At 39.9% G+C, this 20,005-nt stretch overlaps 1 protein-coding gene across 6 annotated transcripts in view; it reads left to right on the top strand.

The window, feature by feature from the left end:
* The window catches only part of Raskol (Ras GTPase-activating protein raskol), a 381,465-nt gene that overhangs the window by 140,457 nt on the left and 221,003 nt on the right, over positions 1–20,005 (top strand). For 2 of the 6 annotated variants that reach the window (XM_076327838.1, XM_076327833.1), the window contains exon 1: positions 14,121–14,318. The exons of 3 other annotated variants lie outside the window; for them this stretch is intronic. The gene's annotated coding sequence lies outside the window, so the exon portion shown is untranslated. Of the gene's footprint in view, positions 1–14,120; positions 14,319–14,565; positions 14,760–20,005 lie in introns of those variants that run through there. One more of the 6 variants, XM_076327834.1, reaches the window with a different exon arrangement.

The raw sequence follows: 20,005 nt of genomic DNA, 5'->3' as shown, positions 1-20,005 counted from the left end.
GAGGATATTGAGTTAGTTAATAAAGAAGAATACTTGGAAGTTATTTTTTTAATTTTCGAATTGAAATTTTCTATTTTGATACGATCGAAAATCTAGAGGATATTGAGACTGATCCATGTTAGATGATAAAGAAGAATACTTGGAAGTTATTTGCTTCATTTTCGAATTGAAATTTTCTATTTCAGAACATTCGAAAATGTAGAGGATATTGAGTTAGTCAATAAAGAAGAATACTTGGAAGTTATTTTCTTAACTTTCGAATTGTAATTTTCTATTTCGGTACGATCGAAAATCTAGAGGATGTTGAGACTGATCCATGTTAAATGATAAAGGAGAATTCTTGGAAGTTATTTGCTTCATTTTCGAATTGAAATTTTCTATTTCGGAACATTCGAAAATTTAGAGGATATTGAATTAGTTGATAAAGAAGAATACTTGGAAGTTATTTTTTTAATTTTAGAATTGCAATTTTCTATTTCGGAACGATCGAAAATCTAGAGGATGTTGAAACCGATCCACATTGTTCGTTAAAGAAGAATACTTGGAAATTAGTTTCTTAATTTTCGAATTGTAATTTTCTATTTCGGTACGATCGAAAATCTAGAGGATGTTGAGACTGATCCATGTTAAACGATAAAGGAGAATTCTTGGAAGTTATTTGCTTCATTTTCGAATTGAAATTTTCTATTTCGGAACATTCGAAAATCTAGAGGATATTGAATTAGTTGATAAAGAAGAATACTTGGAAGTTATTTTTTTAATTTTAGAATTGCAATTTTCTATTTCGGAACGATCGAAAATCTAGAGGATGTTGAAACCGATCCACAGTGTTCGTTAAAGAAGAATACTTGGAAATTAGTTTCTTAATTTTCGAATTGAAATTTTCTATTTCGGTACGATCGAAAATCTAGAAGATGTTGAAACCGATCCACAGTGTTCGTTAAAGTAGAATACTTGAAAATTAGTTTCTTACTTTTTGAATTGAAATTTTCTATTTCGGAACGATCGAACATCTACAGGATATTGAGACTGATCCACGTTAGATGATAAAGAAGAATACTTGGAAATTACTTTCTTCATTTTCGAATTGTAATTTTCAATTTCGGAACATTCGAAAATCTAGAGGATATTGTGTTACTTGATAAAGAAGAATACTTGGAAATTATTTTCTTAATTTTCGAATTGAAATTTTTAATTTCGAAACGATCGAAAATCTAGAGGATGTTGAAACAGATCCATTAACAGTAATTGGAAATTACTTTGTTAATTTTCGAATTGAAATGTTTAATTTCGAAACGATCGAAAATCTAAAGGATGTTGAAACCGACCCATTAACAGTAATTGGAAATTACTTTCTTAAGTTTCGAATTGAAATTTTTAATTTCGAAACGATCGAAAATCTAAAGGATGATGAAACCGATCCATTAACAGTAATTGGAAATTACATTGTTAATTTTCGAGTTGGAATTTTTAATTTCGGAACGATCGAAAATTCATAAGATATCGAGATCGTCTCCCAGTCGGTTGATCGATGGCGAAATTTTTGCAGTTTTAATGAACGTTTTAATTGCAACATTTTATCATACTTCACCAGTCGGAAAAGTGTTGGCAACGATTTACCAGCGAGGTCCAGTACCTGAATAAGTCTCAGCGAAGGCTATTTGTAACATTGCGAGTAGTATTTAATTTAATAGACGACATTTTAATAAAGTACCCGACATTATCTTATCACCGCAATGTCCGTGCACGAGTAAAATTAAAGCGTATTATATTTTAAAGTATCCAACTGAATGAACGTGAACTCAAACGTTTCACGGTATTGGCTTGGAATATTTCTGTCGATGGGACTCGTATCAATTATAGAATCTCGTTTGAGATTATTAAAAAGGGATATTTCACGGAAATTATTAAATAAACCAGGCTCGTAAAACGGAATACGTCCGGTAACCCTAACTATGGTGGAGAGAGCTTCGGTAGTTCGCTGGCAAAAAGTGAATTTAATTCCAGCTAATTTTCACAACAGTGGAGATGTGACTCGGACTATAATGATAGCTCGAGATCGGTGATTTTAGACTCGGTTCATTTTGACTCGCTAGATGATACAGTGTAATTTTAGAGAGCCGAGAACCCGTGAATAAAAATCAAAATTTCAGTCGATGGTTATTAAACGACTCACAGTGTTCTTATTCGGTAAATAATTGCACCGTTTGACAGAACTTTTCGTTGCTCGAACCAAGTACGCGATAGACCTACTCGTAAATGTTTCTTCTTGTTTCGTTTCGATAACCGGTTTAACCACTGTTAACGATTAACAGACACGATTTATCCTATTTGGAAATTTACACACTTTCTTTAATAATAGTTCAATTATTAAGGAACACATAGAACACTGTAGCGAGCACCGTAATAATTTTCTTATAATCGACTTCACGCTATTGTGGTATAATAGTTGCGTACGCATCTCTGTCATTTACTGCCAATTTCCTCGAGAGCTTCTCGCGACGCTCGAAATTAATTTTCAAATAACATCTTCCAGACGTTTCGTTTCTTTTCTTCACCCGTGAAAAATACTAGGTTGTTTGATAACTTTTCTCGTTTTTTTCCATTGTAAAAATATACTATGACACTTCAAGTTTGAACGACTGTAAATATACGAACGAGTCGACAGATCTACACGAAACTTCGCACACGTTTGTCGAACAATCGTACCGTTTTTAGAAAAATAAAAACAACGAATCTAATAGCTCCCCGATCGACGAAACTTATTACGTAAAAATATAAACGTAATGTTTCAACCTCTGAAAAAAAATCCTTACGAACTTTTTACGTTAATGTGATAATATAAACGTAATGTTTCAACCCCTGAAAAAAAATCCTAACGAACTTTTTATGTTAACGTGAAAATATAAACGTAATGTTTCAACCTCTGAAAAAAAAATCCTAACGAACTTTTTATGTTAACGTGAAAATATAAACGTAATGTTTCAATCTCTGAGAAAAAAATCCTAACGAACTTTTTACGTTATTTTTACGTTAACGTAAAACGTAATGTTTCAATCTCTGAAAAAAAATCCTAACGAACTTTTTATGTTAACGTGAAAATATAAACGTAATGTTTCAATCTCTGAGAAAAAAATCCTAACGAACTTTTTACGTTATTTTTACGTTAACGTAAAACGTAATGTTTCAATCTCTGAAAAAAAATCCTAACGAACTTTTTATGTTAACGTGAAAATATAAACGTAATGTTTCAACCTCTGAAAAAAAACAATCCTAACAAACTTTTTCCATTATTTGTACGTTAACGTGAAAATATAAACGTAATGTTTCAACCTCTGGAAAAAAAATCCTAACAAACTTTTCACGTTATTTTTACGTTAACGTGAAAAGTATAAACGTAATGTTCCAACCTCTGAAAAAAAAATCCTAATTGTTCGAGTGCTCCGCACGAAACAAATTTTCCCCGAACTTTGACGCTTAGATAGATCAAAGGAACTTCGTTAAATCAGTATTAAAAACGAAGGGCGTTCTCTTCGCGTATCTTCGCGTATCGTCGCGATGAAATTTGCGAAACGTTAAGTAGATCGTGGCGTTCCATTATCTTTTTCGCTTCTAATGTCCCCTCGGTCGTTTCAGTCCCTTTTGATGTCTCGTTGGTTCGCGTTGCTCCCTTTTGCAGGGAAGTTACGTTACCCTCTCGAGTTTCCCACCTTGTTGTTCCTTCTGGATCACGCCCGTGGAGACATCAAACGCAAAGGTAATTTCGTAGGTGTCAGCGGGTCAAGTGCCGTGGCAATGACGAACCAGCAGGAAGAGAGCACTTACGGTGGAATAATAAGGAACCTCGTTACGCCAACAACGAACCCCGAGACGAAAGAAAATGGCGTCTAATCGCGGAGGAAGTCACGGTTAATCGTAACCCTACCTGTTAGGCCTTTCTTAATAAAAACCAACGGGATTTCGTCGCGAAATATTATCACCGGTTCGTAATTGATCAGCGCCAAGTTAATTGAACTAACTAGACCCATTCAATGGTTAATGGACCCAGTTAGGTGTTCTGTGTTGAACGATGGCAGGGGACTCGAAGATTGAAGTCTCCCGCGAAAAGAATATTATACACTCCCGAATAATTACAGGTGGACCCTGTACGTTTCGAAAACGGGGATAACAGCTTCGTTACAAACATGCATTGTTAATAAAGATCAAGGGCGTGGTCCTTGGATCGATTTTATTTACAAGCAACGAAGTAGGTTTATGTAAACACGCGTCCTTCGGTGGACTCGTTTTTTCTTTTTCTTTCTTTTCTTTTTTTATTACGGTCCCGATCGATACTCAAGGTACACGGAACCCGCGAATAAACAATCCGCGTCGTAAGGTTGGGTGTTTTCACGCGAGAGAAAATATTGCAATTTATAAAGCAATTACGATCGCGAGTGAAAGAAAAAACGTTCGGTTGTATCAATTTTTCTCTGACAAAGTATTACGACTCAACGTACTACAATTTATGTACCATGTGTGTGCGTAGATACCTAAGAAGCAACATTATTGATCGTATTGTAAAATTCGAGGGTGTAGAAAAATTTTGTTCGCGAAATACGTATTCATTAACTGCTCACGAAGTAATTTAACGAGATTAAACGACGTTTGAAAGTTCTCGTTGAAGTTCGAGAAATTGATAAAAAATTATAACGAACAACGTTCGGTCAAGATTAATTGATTTGTTACGTTGGAAGATTCTTCGCGTTAGGTTAAACGAAGTGCTCGTCATTTTGTATACCTAACGTTCGATTAAAATAAGCTAGCCCGACCTTGAAATGCCCTTAACACCTCCACTCGTGTATCTCGAAACATCGGATACAGTCGCATACGTCGCTTGATAAAAAAGCAATTCATTGGCTTAAATTAACTCAAATTATTTTTACGCTGTCACGTGTGTCTGGTTTTATTCTTTCGCTCGTCGCGTCGACGTCCGATCGACTTATTCCGCGATTGTCTGGCTTTCGATCTTTCGTCGTGCACACGTCGCTTTGTGGTTACATTTTCTTGGAAATAATACTTCTAGAAAATTTCTAATCAACTCGAGGTATTGGTTTTCGTTTCGAATGCGTCCCCGTGACGCGTGTTCCGAAATTATTATTAGTTCGATAGGAATACTAGCGAGTTCGCGATTTTAAAATAGTAAATAAATACGTGATCACGCAGTACGACATAATACTTACGTAACGAGTATACAAAGAGATTGCAAAGACATTAAAGTGAAATAATAAAAATTATACTATTAAAACACCAAATTTCTTCTTCTCTCAACCACTCGAAATAATTAGGAAAATTTCCGTATAGAAACGCGTTCCACGCGTACATTCCTTACCTAAAGCTTCAAAAACATTGAACGAAAGAAAGCTAGAAATTTCAGTGCTTTCTCTAAAGTACTAAATTTTTTATTCTCGTCTCAACGTACTCGTACATTATTTCATCCTCCTCTACCTTCCTACGATCCAACAAAGACGTTAATATCGATAATAAAAAAAAAGTACAAATTTCAATGTTCCTAAAGCATCGAAAGTTTGTCTCTCGACCCGGTGAAATAATTTCGAAAATTTCCCCGCGTGCGTGTCGCACGCTGCAAATAGTCGCGCGAAACGCGTCTCGGTCAAAGTGTCGGGAGCCAGCGGGCCTTTGCAATTAAAAGAGCTGCTTAATTAAGTTGAAAGCGGTCCCGTGATCGAGAAGGGAAGTTTACGCGGTGTTGCCCGGTCAGATACCTCGTCGTAATTCCGACGTTTAACGTTCACGTTGAAGAAACGTCCGCCATCTTTATTAACATCGGTTGCGTACCTAGCGGAGGATCCGTTTCGCAGCGAACCGTCTCGCGAGATATTCGGTTACCGCTCGTTCTCCGCGAACTTTCGTTGTTCCGTTTTCCTTGGCTCGTGAAATAAAAGCACGCGGACCAACGAGGGGCTGGGAAGCGTGCGGGGAACCTGACGAGCCGAACGTCTGTCTACGAGACTGCTCGGTTCGCGTGTCAAAATCTTAAGTGGCCACTTATTTCGCGGAAAACTTTTAACCCTTATCGTACCGAGGAAACGCACATTTTCTTCTGTTTTTTGGATAATTGTTGGAAGTAGCTTGTGAAAAGAGTTTTTTGTACATATATTTCTGTAGAATAATTTTAAGATGAGGTAACTTTGCACGATTCTCGAGGGTACACCGAATGGTTATCTAGAATGAAATGAAAAAACTAATCGAAGAAACTGTATACCACGACTAATCGAACTACAATGGAATAATTAATTAAAACACCAATCCGCGATAGAAGAGAGTCACGAAGGAAAAATATGTACTCTTATTCCTTTACGACCCCGTCTAGATTGAAATTGAGACCGTTTCGATGAACAGGAAGATCGTTGGGCGGTTATTAATAATCGACGACTAAAATTAGTGCAGCGTCTATTTCGGATCCACTTCCTTCGGATTTTGTTCGTCGCTTCCTCTATTTTTGTTTTCTCCGGTTTGCTTTCGATGGGAATACAGAGGGGGCACACGTCATTGCTGCTGGTTCGAATACCATCGTTGAAACGCAAAAACCGCGAAATGAAACGTGGCTACCGCGATCGGGACAGAAACGGTTTGAAAATCGCACCGCGCCGCGGCAAGAAACTCTGCAAAAACAAAGCGGCGAGCGGCCACAGATCGATCGCCATCCGATAAACCGAAACGAAACCGAGTGGCTCTCGAGGATCTCGCGCCGATGCGCTTGATAAATGGTGCCAGAGCGTGTAAAGAGTAGTAGTCCTCTTGGTCCCCGAGTTGTGCAATTTCTGCAGATTGCCTCGTCTCCGATCCCGTCCGGCCTCTAACGCGGAAAGTGGCGAGGATAATGGCCGCCCCGTGTGAAAATATGTTTTCGCGAAATCCATTGAAACACGAGCGACGTTGAGCTTCGTTCTGACCGATTAAAGGAAAGAAAGGATAATGAAAAATGTCGATCGAACGAAATTCTTCTTTTTTATCGTACTGTATTTGTCTTTAAAAAAGAAGAAAATGGTCCAGATTGGACAGAAGTGGACATTTTTATTCTTTGTTTCTGTTTCTTATTCGGTTGAATTAACGAAGAGAGAAATATTCGATAATTGTCAACGTGATAACCGTCGCTCTAGTTTACTATATTCGAGAGTGTCCTTGATAATTGCTCTAATTGCGACTCGAAAGGTAGAAATATTCGATAACTGTTAACGCGATAACTGTAGCGCTAGTTTGCTATAATCGAGGGTGTCTTCGATAATCGTTCAAATGGTATTCGATAATTGTCAATGCGATAACTGTAGCGTTAGTTTGCTATATTCGAGAGTGTCCTCGATAATTGTTAAAATTTTCGCTTCGAAAGGTAGAGATATTCGATAATTATGAACGCGTTAACTGTCGCGTTAATTTACTATATTGGAGGATGACCTCGATAGTTATTGAAATTGTGGGGTGAAAGGTAGAAACGTTCAATAGTTAACACGTTAATTGTCACGTGAGTTTTCTATGTTAGCAAGACTGTTCTCGATAGTTGTTCAAATTGTGACGCGAAAGGTAGAAAGATTCGATAATTGTGAACGCGTTAACTGTCGCGCTAATTTGCTATATTCGATGACCTCGATAGTTGTTCGAATAGTGGCACGAAAGGTAGAAATATTCGATAGTTATCACGTTGATCGTCACGCTGGTCTTTTATATTCGAGTGACTTGAATGGTGGCACGAAAGGTAGAAATATACGATAGTTAACACGTTGATCGTCACGCTAGTCTGCTATATTCAAGCGACTTGAATGGTGTCACGAAAGGTAGAAATATTCGATAGTTGTTTACAGGTTGATTGTCACGCTAACTTTCCATATTTATGGACGTTGTCGCTTATTTATCAAATAATAGCTCGAAGAGTAGAAACATTGGTGTACTCGTTGTTTCATAGTATCGCTAACGACACTTGCGTCGTTTAACCCTTTAACTGTGCACAACTTTGACGCAAAACCTGGACTAACTGCGGCGTTCTTCTCGCGTATAGAACGTACATAAATACTAAACGCTTATTGACGTTTACCGCACGCGATCGACCGATCGACCGAACGACTATAATTATCCGCCGTAGCGAATTGATTCAAAGTTTACAAATATTGGGCTTTAGTACTTGTAAGTGTTTTAACCTTTAAACGTTTCACCGCGCAAACTCTCCGAAGTAGAAACGTTCCAAATCTATGGAACTCGAATTTCTAACTTTGTAACTCTATCAAATAACTAAGGGAATACCAGAATACCCAGTCGTATTTATTATAATAATTTCGATTACAGAAAAGCGATATACTACCCGCGGTATCCGTCGATGTACTACAATTACCGAATTATCCCGCTGTATTTAAATCTAACACACTGTTTTACATATTCCGTGTATAAAGTAACCATTGCGTTGCAGAGATCTGCGTTAACACGTAACGCATTTAAATTCTAAAATCGATGTTCAATAAATAAAACAACGTCAGCAAGTTCAAAGCGACGATTACCATTGACCAGCACCGTGGCGTTCAACGTGTTAAATCGACGTAGTTGCAGAAGGTCAAGATCGAGATCCGATCGATTACACCGCGGCGATATCTCGCTTGAATGGAGTCGCGCGAGATCCATGTGATCGTTACCGGTAATTAGGGTCAGGCTTTCCAAACCGAAACTCGACCATTCGTCGTTGGCTTTCGTTACATTTCAATATTATTAACCGGTACGCGACTATGCGCGCGGTGTAATAACGCGGACGTTATTATTATTAATACCGGATACCGGTCTCGGATGAAGTTTCAAGGGTTTCGACGGGGATATTGTGCGGCCGCAGTGTTTCTCAAACCGTGGGTCGTGAACTCGTGGAAGAAAAAAAGGGGAATATTATACGGTGGAACGAACAGCGAAATAAGAGCCCCTCCGTGGTATTTTATTAAAAACACGCGACGAGGAGCGTGTACTTGAACCGAATAACGAAAGTAACGGGGACCGTTTCGCGTACCGGGATAAATACAATCGCTTTTCGGGGTGTTTGTGTTCTCGTTGAAAATATTTTAAGCGAGCATCCGATGTGTAAAAACGAGGGAACAATTTTCCGACCAAACGCGAACTTGATTTTATTCACCGAACTCGGGAAGAATTTCTCGAAGAATTTACCGATAACTACGAGCAGTTTATACGGCTTGAAAAGTGTACGTAAAAAAAAGAAAAGTTTCCTACGGTTGGTAGAAAAAATATTCGAAAAGAAACCGGAAAAAGGTTAAAATTGTAGAACGGTTGAAATGTTGTTTAGAATTTTATCCAAATTGTTTTACATTTAAACACTAACCTCCTTCGGTAAAGAACGTTAACCATCCCCATCTTGGCACGCTAAGGGCAGCGTAATTGGGCTCTAACTATCGTCGTATAACGGGAAAATCGTTCGTTTTTGTGCAACAACAATTCGAACAACTATCGAAGACACCCTCGAATATAGTAAACTAGCGCGACGGTCGCGTTGACAATTATCGAATATTTCTACTTTTCGAATCACAATTTGAACAACTATCGAGGACATCCTCAAATATAGTAAACTAGCGCGACGGTTATCACGTTGACAATTATCGAATATATCTACCTTTCGAGTCACAATTAGGAAAATTATCAAGGACACTCTCGAATATAGCAAACTAGCGCGATAGTTAACGCATTCACAATTATCGAAGACACCCTCGAATATAGCAAACTAGCGCGACGATCACGTTGACAATTATCGAATATTCCTATCTTTCGAGTCACAATTAGAACAATTATCAAGAACACCCTCGAATATATCAAACTATCGCGACAGTCATCGCGTTGACAATTATCGAATATATCTACTTTTCGAGTCACAATTAGAACAATTATCGAGGACACTCTCGAATATAGCAAACTAGCGCGATAGTTAACGCATTCACAATTATCGAAGACACCCTCGAATATAGCAAACTAGCGCGACGATCGCGTTGACAATTATCGAATATTCCTATCTTTCGAGTCACAATTAGAACAATTATCAAGAACACCCTCGAATATATCAAACTATCGCGACAGTCGTCGCGTTGACAATTATCGAATATTCCAACCTGTCACGCCACGGTCGAAGTCACCCTCGAATATAGACAACCAGTGGTCAACGTCTACGAACCATCGATCGTCTCGTTTCGTGTTGTCCGCGCGGATTTCCATCCGTCAATGGGAAACATTGAGAGGGTCCCGCTCGCGAACCGATTTCCAAGCAAATTAACGATACCAGTCCCCGATGAAACGGGCCACTATGATAGCAGCCGCCTCGCACCCACCGCTAAAAATACTGCGCGCTATAACCATAACAGGCGAGGGTCCCTCGGTCCCTTCCTCTCTCCTTGCAGCCCCTTCTCGCGTGTGGCGCGTTCCGTCGCGGCTGTCAAGAAGCGGGGTACGGGATTCGAGCAAAAGGAGACGATGGAGAAGGAGGCTGGTAGGTAAAGTGCAGACCGCGGGTAAAGATAAACGGGCGTATGCTCGTTTCGTGATCGTCGACCGCGAGAAACGGAGGAAGGCCGAATTAACGCGAATGTAAATATCCGCGGCGCGGTGCGGCGCGGCGCGAAAGAAGAAATTGCCTCGATTAACGTCTTCCTCGCCGGTTCGAGGGACGACTGTCGTGGGGGCCCCCTCCCCACGAGGCCGATTTCGCGCCGATAAAACTCGCGAATACCTGAAACGGTCGGTGAGGGGCGGTTCGCGGGACCAGTTCTCCGCGGCGACCTTATTAGTTTTCCTTTTTCTTTATTCTCATTTTTCCTTTTCCACTCCACCTCTTTGCTCGCTATCTCGCCCGCGATTTATACTTCTCTAATTAATAGGAGAGCATTCTTTTTTTCTTATCATCGGGAGAACCGTACCGCGTTCACGTCGATGGTCACCCGATGGTTTCGCGCACCCATCGCTTACACGATCGAATTTAACGTCACGGAGCTCGGTGGGTTATTTCAACGTGAATCGATACGACTTTTTACATCGACCATAAAATTTTATATCCGTCGAAGAACGGCACGGTGATCGTCGACTCGCCACCACGGAGTTTCCGATTTTTTCGAGCCCGCGATTGCTTTCTATTGCGGGCTCGTTATGCACGCCGAATTATGCCTGCGAACTTGTAGGTGTGTGTACATTTTGAAATTGTAGTAATCGTTGCGATTGTGTTCTCGACGTTTCGTATAAGTGACGATTGTTTCGTTACACTTATGCGCTGAGAGTCCCTGGAACGAGGCAAGTCGAACAGACGATTATTATTTTATTGTGTATTATCCAATGACAATGTCGGTGCATTTTATGCTTTATCGTCGAACGATGTGTTTCAATTTTTCGATCTTCTGTAGCAGGGCTCCAAAATGCACTTTGGAGAGTTGCTCCAAATGCACTTTGAATTATTGAAAGAGAAGTTTGCCAGATATGGGTCATTTCGAATACACAGTTCCTTTTATTTTATTTACATTTTTCGAAAACTTTTATACCCTTTATAGAATAATCGACACAATTTTAGTCCTAACGGTTATGAACTTATTCGTTCAAATACATTTTTCTTTTTTATAGAAATACGTGTAAATGACCTAGTGATGAGTTACTTAAGAAAAAGAGACTTTTTCTAATGTTCATATGTAATCTTTCACGTTCGTTAACATAACTTGATGAATTTTAATAAAACTTTACACTTGAACCTTATATTTCGTTTCATAACCGGATGCAATTTCGAGTAAAATCGGTTCGTGTTTTCCCTCTTGCAATTTTTGATTCATCCATTTGTCGCTTGTAAAAATTTCAAAAAATATCTGAAGCAACAAAAAAAGTTAACAAACCTTCTCTAACAAAGAAAAAATTCTCATCTTATACTCCATTTCGTCATCGCAATTTCGTGACACGTCTCTGCCAATTTCCCCATTATATTTTCCAAAAAGAAAATTTCTCGACAACGTTATCATCAAATAATTCTTTTCCGAAGTCTGCTCGTTTAAATCACATCGACGTTAACAAACTATTTCCTCCGTCTTCTCTAACAAAGAAAAAATTCTCATCTTATACTCCATTTCGTCATCGCAATTTCGTGACACGTCTCTGCCAATTTCCCCATTATATTTCCCAAAAACAAAATTTCTCGACAACGATACCTTCGAATAATTATTTTCCAATGTCTGTTAAATTGCATCGACGTTAACAAACCGTTTCCTCTGTCTTCTCTAACAAAGAAAAAATTTTAATCTTACACTCCATTTCGTCATCACAATTTCGTGACACGTCTCTCCCAATTTCCCCATTATATTTTCCAAAAAGAAAATCTCTCCACGTTATCATCAAATAATTCTTTTCCGAAGTCTGCTCGTTTAAATCGCATAAACGTTAACAAACCATTTTCTCTCTCTTCTCTAACAAAGAAAAAATTCTCAACGCGTCTCTGCCAATTTCCCCATTATATTTCCCAAAAAGAAAATCTCTCCACGTTATCGTCGGATAATTCTTTTCCGAAGTCTGTTAAATCGCATCGATCGTCCAGGTGCATCGTCCCGTGTTTTCGTTGCAAAGCGATCGAAGCGTCCCGTTGGAATTTTCTCTGAACGCGGTACGTCCCATAGACGTATTTCCATGCCGGTTGATATTTTCCACGACGTGCTATGGGGTCCGAGGGAACCTCCAGCTGAGAAGCTCGCTGGCGCGCTCGTGCCGTTTCTTTTCACAGTCCCCCTGCTGGCCCCGCTCGTTACGTCTGCGCTTCTTCCTACGATCCTGCTGTTCTCGTTTTTTGGCCATCCTCCTCGTGGCCGTCTCGTCGACCAGACGACTTGGCGCGCGCCACTTTATGTCCTCGAGAAGTTACAGGCCTTCCCGAACCCGAGTGAGTTTCGCTCGACTGAGCTTCCCTCGTTCATAGGCCATCGTTTCCCTCGGTACCAAAGTTATCATTTTCACTCCGCGTGACTGTGAAACCGGGCCGTGGGGTCCCGTCGCAGAAACGCGCCCGGTGTACAATTTTCGAGTGTTTTATTCGGCGCATTATCGTCCGAGATGTCAAGATCGGATAATCCGTGGTTTATATACGGAGGAGATCGGACGCGTGCCAAGACTTTATTCGAGGCAATTTATCCGACGCGCTACTTTGTCACCGTTCCTGAATAGGGGAGAAGTGATTTTAATTATCCTTTGAAAGCACTTTTTCGCGACGATTGATCAACCCGTATTGCGGATACTCTGTCCTTAGCGGACTTGTTGCGAACACGGGAAAATATAATCCGTATCGATTGTTCGAGTAACGCGGGGCAATTTTGCACAATATTCCGACGAATATTTCGGACGAAATAATGGGTGGTAATTCATAAAGGGAGTAAATAGGTAACGCAGTGGAAACGTTGATTAAGTTTTTTGACAAGTTTCCGAGCGATTGTTGAAATGGTATAGACAAATGTTGGGTGTGTAATAATCTTTGGGAAAAGAATTCGTGAGGGTTCGCGTGACCGTGTTCGATAATCGGAATATTCTCCTTTCGATAGCGCAAGGGTAATAAACGTTCGAATATTATCGAAGGATCCAACGTGGATGGTAATTTTCGTAACGTTTAAAGATCGAGAACGGTGTAGGATAATCGTGGACGGCGCGATATATAGCGAGATAACGTCGAATTTTATTTCCAATTAATAAGTTGGATCGACGTAAACGAACTCGACCGAAAGAGCACAATTATCCGAGGCAATGCCGTAACCGTCGACTCGAAACGTTATCCGATACGCAGCTCTTATCCCGACGGGAACGGAGCGTAATTCGAATAACGAGTCGCACGCACGATAGAGCTACTTTAAACGCCGCTTCGAATACTATTGACCAGTATCAAGATAAGCCGAAGCGTCCTGTGTTATTTGGGCTCTCGGCCCCCTTTCTGGTTCCCCGAAAATACGTCAGAAATCAGCTGATCTGTATTCGCGATACCGTCACCGCGACGAGCGCGCCACGGCCGCAGTCGCGGTGGCGATACGAACCAGTTTCCACCTCCTACGTTCGCTAGGCAGGGATTCCTTCGTGCAGTCCAGTTCCGATGTTCCTGCGCGACGGTACGAAACGATCGAGGTACTCCGTGTACGAACCGTGATCGTGGTTATCGTGCGCCGCGAATTGTTCTCATTCGCGCGTGAAACGTGTGCCGTGTGTTACGGGAGGTACCAGTGGGAAAAAAAGTGCACCAAACTGGCCACGCTCGACGGCTGTCGCGCGCCGAGTAACCGAGAGAAAAAAAACCGGTAAGGTATCCCACGCGTGGCAATAAACGACACTACGCGAGTCGTTTCGAATCGAAACGGTGACAATCGGGTTCCGTGATGCTCGCGTACGCCCCGATGCTCCTCTGTCCTCTCGTAATTGTGTTGCACGGAACAACTCGAGCGTAGATTAGGCAGATTAGATTTCGTGGGTGCCGGTGTTGCGACGGTGGCTTGTTTACGCGGCTGATCGGCCCAGCGGGGTAGAAGGGAGGAAAAGGGAGAACGCTCGAGAGAGAGAGAGAGAGAGAGCCGCTGCGCTGGAAACGGACAAAAGGGATTCGAATGTGTGCACGCGACCGTGTGCGTCTCTTTTGACGCGAAGATGCTCGACGATGGCCTTGCGATTCGCCTCGTGTTCGCCGTGATTTTTGGCCGAATATCCTCGAGCTCGTGATCGACCACGCGCGCTCGATAACGAAAGTAAGTTTCTTCGTAACCAGCCAACGATATTTTCTTTCGCGTGTACACGGGAAGGATGTTGTCGCGTGTTGTGACGCGTTACGTGACATTGCTTCTTTTCTTCTTTTTTTTTTTTTTCTTTCCTTCTTTCGTACGGTTCGAATCGCGAAACGACTAGGCTCTAGGCGTACAATGATGCTACTCGAACGCGATGTTTACGTGTTAGGTGTCCCGATGTAAGCGTCGGAGACTGGAATTGTGTGAACTTGGCACTGTTTTGATCCGTAGGTTGGGGAGTTCCTGTTGTATACGTTTCGTTCATTCGATCTGCGGTATTGGCTCGTGTAATAGGTTTCGTGTACTGTTTTGGAACGATGATACGCTTCCAGCGATTCGCGGTATTGCGATACTTTTGTCAGGATGAATGCATAGGATTGCACCGGAGTCCTGGAATACTTTGAAAATTATTCATTCGGTTATCAGTGCTTAAGCAGAAATCGTTATTATATTTAAACGATTCCATTTAAGCGTAATACGTATTTGGTTTTCCAAGCGGAATTAAGCTGTCGATTGTTGAAATTGTATCGAATCGTTGAAAGGAAATCGAACGTGTGTTCTTTTACTGGTTTCTTTCGGATAATTTTGAAATTCAATTCGTTTTGTCACTGCGCAAGATATAGTACGAAGTTTGCAACGTTGAAAACCTTCGTATTTAAAAAGTTGAATTATAAACATAGCTAATTCACCGCTCGATTAAATTTATGTACAATCGATAACGACAATTTTTGGATTTGTAAATTATTCACAGTTTTTTATCCGTGTATACCGTTATCGAGATTTGAGTGTAAAATCCACCAGTTTCGGAGCATTCGAATTCTATGTTCATACTCGTTAATATTCTTTGCACGTACCACTGCAACCAAATGCTATGAGAATACGAAAAATTAATGTCCCGAAGTTTAACAAAGTAAACTGCAAATAAATACGAATAAACGAAAGGGTAATCGTAATTTGTTGCAATTCTCTGCGTACGAATTTACACATTGTTGCGTTACAAACGATGTAGACGGACGAAGGTAGGAAAAATTTGCGTCTAGATAAAAGTTTCGCTCAAAAAACAAAAGATAAACAATATTCCGAAATGAAAAATCCAAATTTGAATTACACGATAAAATGAAAATTGAACGAATGAAATACCACCCATCTGTGTCTACGAAAAATGGAAGAAATTGCTCGTTGAACGATTATAATAAAATAATATAAAAATTATTAATTGAAAATTTCGCTCAGATTCTAAATTTCCTTTAATTCGTTTAATCTCGCGTTGCGCGACCCTAACCTCTATCGCCACGTATCGAAGAATCGAACCGGCGGTAATAAATAAATAAACAAGTGCGGCCGCGAAAACGAAAAAAAGATACGCATAACCGTTAAAGACAACCATTAAGGAAAAGTAACTGTTTTTCAGCCGTCTTGTAATAACAAAGTATGGCATCCGCTGACAGTAAAATCAATATGCCCGACACGTAAAACCGTTAACGATCGATCGATCGTTCGCGGCGAGGTTCCCCTCGGCAAGAAATCGCCAGCTGGGACGAAAAATCGATCGAGCCCCTAAAACAAGCGCGCCAAGACGATCTCATTCGGTGACCAAATACGGGAAGGGTACGGAACGATAGAGTATAACAGGTTTTCACTTTCATACGCCGAACAACGAATGCTCCAGCGAAGAAAATACGGTCGCCCTAGTCCGGTGGTAGAAAGATCGTCCGTGGTGGGAGAGGGGTGGGGGGTGGGGGGCGGGGCAAAAAAGTCAAGGTTTCTTTGCGGTGTATACGTGACTCGTGCACGATCCTCTGACCGCTAAATCGTCGAACTATCGACGGTATCCGTCGCGAGAATTGCACGCCTATATCCGTTTCGATCCATCGAATCGACGTCGTCCGATTCATCCAACGTACCCGCGATCTGGCCTACCAGTTCCACACGTTTTTTACCAGTTTCGCGCGAATTTATTTCACCCGCTGAGAAAAACAATTTTTACCATCGACTTTTATCGCCCATCGCGACCTTTCTTATTCCGTTGCAGTCCTCGGTTCGGTAACTGCGTACGGGGTGTTTTTTTTTTTTTTTTTTTTTTTTGCCACGAGAAACCGTGGAACTGAAAATGGTATCGCGAAACGGAAAAATGATTTACAGTACAATATACCGCGATGGAGAACTTTCGTGGGAATGTTTTCTCGGTAAGTTCAATTTCTCACGAGATACTCGTACGTGCCTGGTATCTCTCACGAGGAACTGGAGGAGGTATCGTAAATTTTTCCGCTGATCCATCTTTCGAAGGATTATTCCAAGTGTATAATATTTGTACCATCTTGGTAAATAATTTTTGGGAGAACTTGTTTTTTTTCTTCTATATTTTCGATTTCTTTTGAGAGATGCGTTTATGGTGTCTGATGAAGAAATTGGAGACACGAAACATTTATCCAGTATTTCATCTTAGCGAACAATTTGTGTAAAAATATTTTTTTAGTACCTTCAGTTTCTCACGATGTATAAATCACCGTGTTCGGATAAAATAGACACTCTTTACGTTACTTGGTATATTTATAACGTGAATATTTTTGAAAATGAAAAGACTCTGATTAAAAAGTACAGGGAATTAGGATTGAAAGGAACAATTTGTGTAAAAATATTTTTTTAATACCTTCAGTTTCTCACGATGTATAAATCATGGTATTCGGATAAAATAGACACCTTTTACGTTACTTGGAATATTTATAATGTGAATATTTTTGAAAATTGAAATACCCCGATTAAAAAGTATAGGGAATCAGGATTGAAAGAACAAGTTGTATATTTTCAAGAATATTGTATTTTCAATCATTTTTGTAACGTGAAGATTATTATTTCACAAAGATGACTCCACGTATGGAGTAAATATTTTAACTATGCAACGAATAAGATCTCGCATCAAAGACGAGTTGAATATTTAACGATACACAAAATAACTTTGCACAAACATATATATTCTATTCGATGATTGAACAGCGAGCAATATCGTTGGTAACGAGAGAAATGTTAGTACGTTTCGTTCCAGTTTGACCTATTTTTATTTCGTCCCTACGTGTCCTGTGTGACCTTGTTTCCAAGTTGTAACGAGTTTTCGGTCGTAGTAACCTGTATCTACTTACCTCGGTTAGAGGCTCCGAAAATGACCACCTTGCATCTCAATGGAATCCCGAAACCTCGTATATCGATCATCTTATCCCTCCGTTAGATCCAGGTATTGCTCGGATTTGCTGGAAACCTTATTTAGCTTCCCGGTGTAGTGTTTAAATATTGTCAATGGGACGTTTCGCGAGTAATGGATCACAGCTGAACTCGTACGCAAAAATCCAATAAATTTCAATTCAGGAATAGCGTTGACGTAATTCGTGAACAAGGTCGTACGCGAGATAACGAGAATTGTTTGTAAATAACCGAACGGAATCATTTATATTAGCTTAGCTGGCCAAGAAAGTTTCACGAAGCTCACTGTAAATCGAAAACAAGGTCAAACTGGACACGCAACTACGTAAACACATTTTATTAATTTTCAATGTTAAATCCGTCCAGTGTAACGTTCTTAATTAAAAAGTTTTTTTACATTTGAAATTACCAGATTGCCTCCGTAATACAAGTTTCGCTTCCGATAAATATCACATAGCAATGGATTCATTTCAGGCATAAGTAACCAAATAAATTCAGTTACTCGTTTCCTTCTTAGCAGAATACTTTTTATCGACGTAACATCGAAAATGTTTCATTACGATAGCGATACAAAACTGTCGCTACTTGTTAAAAAATTATACCAACCATAAACGCGTAACAAGCGTTCTCGTAATAAATAAATTCAAATTTCCTTTCGTTCGAAACATTTCGTTCTAAGCGGAATATTTTTCAAGAATGTAACGAATGTAACGAATTCCAACGTACAACTGTATCTACCTATCGAGAAATTTATACCAGGCATAAGCACTCGATAAGCGTAAGCACGATACACGATAAACGATAATAAATTCTTTCGTTTCTTTCGTTCCCGGTTGAATATTTTTCTTCGGTCTAACGAACACCAAAAATCACGATTCTGGAATAGAACTGTTGCTACGTACATCCGGCACGGGCAAATTAACTGGTTCAGGAAGAGGGACAGACTTATCGCTGTGTAACAGATAAAAGGATATCGCTCTCGCGCAACCTCGCACCTGTTTGCACCGTGAGGCGTTTAGGCGGTTTGGCGAAAGGGAACATTTTCTAGCTCGCAACGCCACCAAGGGGATACGCATCTGTTGGTTTTGTTGTTGCACGTGTGCTTGAGCTGTTCCTTCGGGGGACCTACTTTGCTCTATATATCCGACACGTAATTTATCATCCGCCGGAGGAGCAGCTATCATGGCCCATGGATATCGATGCTCTTTTTCTCCTTTGGCTATTTAAGGCATTTCTTACGTCATTTGGTATGCAGAGATACAGTATTCGTGTGCAAATAAGGTATTTAACTTTTCTCGGGGAAACATTGCGCGTCTATGCTTCACTCCTTTAAGATACACGGTGTCCGAAATGTTTTTATGTATTTTAACGAGAAAGGGTAAATTTTAAATTAATCTATCAACGACACGTGTGTATTATACATTCCTATGCGGAAAAGGATCATTTGTAACGTGTCAAAATTGTTTTCGCGATTCTTATCAGTTCCCCTTCAGATCCATAATTTATAACGAATTTGGAAGAACGTATTTTTCTTGCAATGTGTATGGAAGTGAGGTGCTATGTGTGTTATTCTTCTTGGAATTTATACTTGTATTTTGTATATAAATACAAGTATTATCATATCATTGAGAAATTTATTTGAAATTCATATTTGATTTTTGGAGCAACTTACATAATTTTCGAGTTTGCATTTTGGTATTGCTACTAGACTGGGCGAGGAACTGCTCCAAAATTCTCCGCACGAGATGATATTAATACGAAAGCTAGTTTCACCTGTAAATTTACTTCATGAATTATTTTACGTAACTCTACTTTAGTAACTATTACTAATTTCATTGCACACGTATCTTATTATTTGTGAAATTTTCACGAATTGTTACAAATTATCCAAGTAATACTATTTTCTCAGATCAGTACCTACATTCATTTGTAATACATTATACACTGATTGTATCTCTGCTACATCTCAGCTAATAGGCATTCCAACGATTCTTTTATCATTTAAATTTAATAAT

This window comes from Ptiloglossa arizonensis, chromosome 2 (genome assembly GCF_051014685.1).
Source record: "Ptiloglossa arizonensis isolate GNS036 chromosome 2, iyPtiAriz1_principal, whole genome shotgun sequence".
Taxonomy (NCBI): domain Eukaryota; kingdom Metazoa; phylum Arthropoda; class Insecta; order Hymenoptera; family Colletidae; genus Ptiloglossa; species Ptiloglossa arizonensis.
This window is presented reverse-complemented; position numbering and strand designations above follow the sequence as displayed.